Source organism: Orycteropus afer, unplaced genomic scaffold, assembly GCF_000298275.1.
Source record: "Orycteropus afer afer isolate SDZICR_OR568_19922 unplaced genomic scaffold, OryAfe1.0 scaffold00177, whole genome shotgun sequence".
NCBI classification, from domain to species: Eukaryota; Metazoa; Chordata; class Mammalia; order Tubulidentata; family Orycteropodidae; genus Orycteropus; species Orycteropus afer.
In genome coordinates, this window is record NW_006921764.1 from 4,621,044 (window position 1) to 4,624,382 (window position 3,339).

Sequence of the window (3,339 nt, forward strand, 5' to 3'; positions counted from 1 at the left end):
GTTTGGCTGAAAACTACAGGAATGAGTTCAATTCCAGGCCTGAAGGGGGGGGGGGTGTTTCACCAGGCTCTATCAGACCAGTAAGGCTGATCTTTTTTTATGATTTTTGAGTTTTGTTCCATATTGTTCTCCCACTCTATCCAGGATCTCCTGCACTGACCCCTTTCTGAGTAGATGACAGTAGTAGCCAGGAGCCATCTAATTCTGGTGTCATGGTCATATAGGCTGAGGTTTGCATGATCCACTCATCCCTTGCACTAATTATTTCTATGCATCTTTGGTTTTCTTCATTCTTTTTTGCTCTGGATGAAGAGAGACCAATTGTTGCACCTAGATCGCCACTTACAAGCTTTTCAGACCCTGGTTGCTACTCACCAAAGTGGGATGTGGAACAATGTTTATGTGTAGTATATTATGTCAACTGAGCGAGATGTTCTTGTGCGATCACGGTTCTAAGCCCACAGGTCCAACAACTCACTCCATCCAGGTCATTTTTGGTTTCTTATAATAGTGTTCTGTAATTTTCTTTGTATATGTCTTTTGTATCTCTAGTTAGATTTATTCCTATATATGTCATCCTTTGGGTGGTTATTGTAGATGGTATTGGTTTCTTGATTTTCTTTTCATAGTTCTCTTCATTGTTGTTGTTAGGTGCCATCAAGGCGGTGCTGACTCATAATGACCCTATGTACAACAGAATGAAACACTGCCTGGTCCTGCGCCAGCCTCACATTCCACACTATATCTGAGCTCATTGTTGTAGCTACTGTATCAATTCAACGTGTTGAGGGCCTTCCCCTTTTTCATTGACCCTCCACTTTACCAAGCATGATGTCCTTCTCCAGGGAACAGTCCCTTCATATAACATGACCAAAGTAGGTGAGACAAAGTCTGGCCATTCTCACTTCTAAGGAGCATTCTGGCTACACTTCTTCCAGGACAGATTTGTTCATTCTTTGGGAAGTCCATGGCACTTTCAGTACTCTTCACCAACACCAGAACTCAAAAGCATCTCTTCTTCAGTCTTCCCTATCCATTGCCCATCTTTCTTGTGCATATGAGGTGGCTGAAAATACCATGGCTTGGATTAGGCACCCTTTAGTCTACAAAGAGACGTCTTTGCTCTTCAGCACTTTAAAGAGGTTCTTTGCAGCAGATTCGCCCTGTACAATATGTTGTCTGATTTCTTGACTGCTGTTTCCATTTGTGTTGATGGTGGATCCTCTCAACTCACTGCCATCGAGTCGTTTCCAACTCATAGCAACACCTCCTTGGGTTTCCAAAGTGGTATCTCTACGGAAGTAGATTGCCCAGTCTTCCTTCCGAGGAGTGGCTGGTGGGTTTGAATCACCAGCCTTCTGGTTAGCAGTCAAATGGCTTAGGCACCATGCCACCAGAGCCCCCAATGTTGGATCCAAGTAATATGAAATCACTGACAAGTTCAATCTTTTCTCCATTTACCGTGATGCTGGTTAATAACAGTTGTGAGGATTTTTTTTCTTTATGTTTAGGTGTAATCTATACTGAAGGCTATAGTCTTTAATCTTCATCAGCAAGTGCTTTAAATCATCTTCACTTTCTGCAAGGAAGGTTGTGTCGTCTGCATATCGCAGGTTGTTAATGAGTCTTCCTCCAGTCCTGATGCCATGTTCTTCATATAGTCCACCTTCTCGGATTACTGGCTCAGCATACAGATTGAACAAGTGTGGTGAAATGATACAACCCTAACACACTCCCTTCCTGATTTTAAATCATGCAGTATCCCCTTGCTCTTTTCAAACAACAGCCTCCAGGTCTATGTACAGATTCCTGATGAGCACAATCAAGTGTTCTGAAATTCCCATTCTTTTCAATGTTATCCATAATTTGTTATGATGCACACAAATGAATGCTTTTGCATAGTCAATAAAACACAAGTAAACATCTTTCTGGTATTCTTTGCTTTCAGCCAAGATCCATCTGACATCAGCAACGATATCCCTTGTTCTAAGTTCTCTTCTGAATCCAGCTTCCACTTCTGGAAGTTCCCAGTCAACATACTACTGCAACTATTTTTGAATTATTTCCAGCAAAATTTTACTTGCATGTGATATTAATGATATTGTTCAATAATTTCTATATTCTGTGGGATCACCTTTCTTTGGAATGGGCACAATTATGGATATTTTCCAATCAATTGGCCAGGTCTTGGCTGTTTTCCAAATATCTTGGCATAGATGAGTAAGTGCCCCCATCACGGCATCTGTTTGTTGAAACATCTCATCAGCAATTCCGTTAATTCCTGGAGGTTTGTTTTTCTTTCTTTCTTTTTTTTTCCTCCTCTTTCACCATTTTTTGTTTTATTTTAAATTTAAAAAAAAATATTGTGATTTGGATGATCATTTACAAAGCAAACTCATTTTCCATACAGCTGTTCATATACATTTTGTTAAATGACATTGACTGCAATTCCCCATAATGTAACAGCTCTCTTCCCACTTCCTCCCCATAGTTACCTCTTTCCTGTGTCCTTGTTTCCCATGCACTCCCACCCCTGAGCTGTCTCCCTGTGCAAGCACTGCTCTTCTGTTCTCCCATGATTGATACCTCTAAGGAGTGTATCTACCTGATGTAAATATTCACCCCACATGCTGTCTATTATTTGGCTGGAAGCCACAGGCATGAGTTCAGTTCCAGACCTGAAGGGTAACTGGACCCTTGTTTTTTTTTTTGCCAGTTTCTTCAGGGCAGCTTTGACTTCTTCTTTCAATACCATTGGTTCTTTTTTTTTTTTTTCTAGGCCTACTTCACTCATGCCTACAAATGCAAACAAAACATCTAAGCAAATATATCAGCAAATTAAACCAAGTGTATAAAAAAGAAAACACACTACAACCGAGTAGGATTTATCCCAAGACATACAAAAATAGCTTGTTGTTGTTGTTACGTGCCGTCGAGTCAGCCCCAACTCATAGCGACCCCTCCCTGGGTTTCCGAGGCAGTATCACTATGGAAGTAGGATTGCCCAACCTTCCTTCCGAGGAGTGGCTGGTGGGTTTGAACCGCCAGCTGTCTGGTTAGCAGGCAAGTGTCTTAGCCACTATACTACCAGAGCTCCCCAAAAATAGCTTAGTATTAGAAAATCCTTAAATCTAAGTCACTGCTATGAGATACCAATTTTCATTGCAGCCTTATTTCCTATCATCCTCCTAAATGAACTTTATTCTTTGGTATATCTACATACTTGCGATTTGGGTGAAGATTTACAGAGCAAATTGACTTTCCATACAGCAGTTCACATATACTTTGTCTCATGTCATTGACCACAGTTTACCACAATGCAACAGCTCCCTTCCCTCT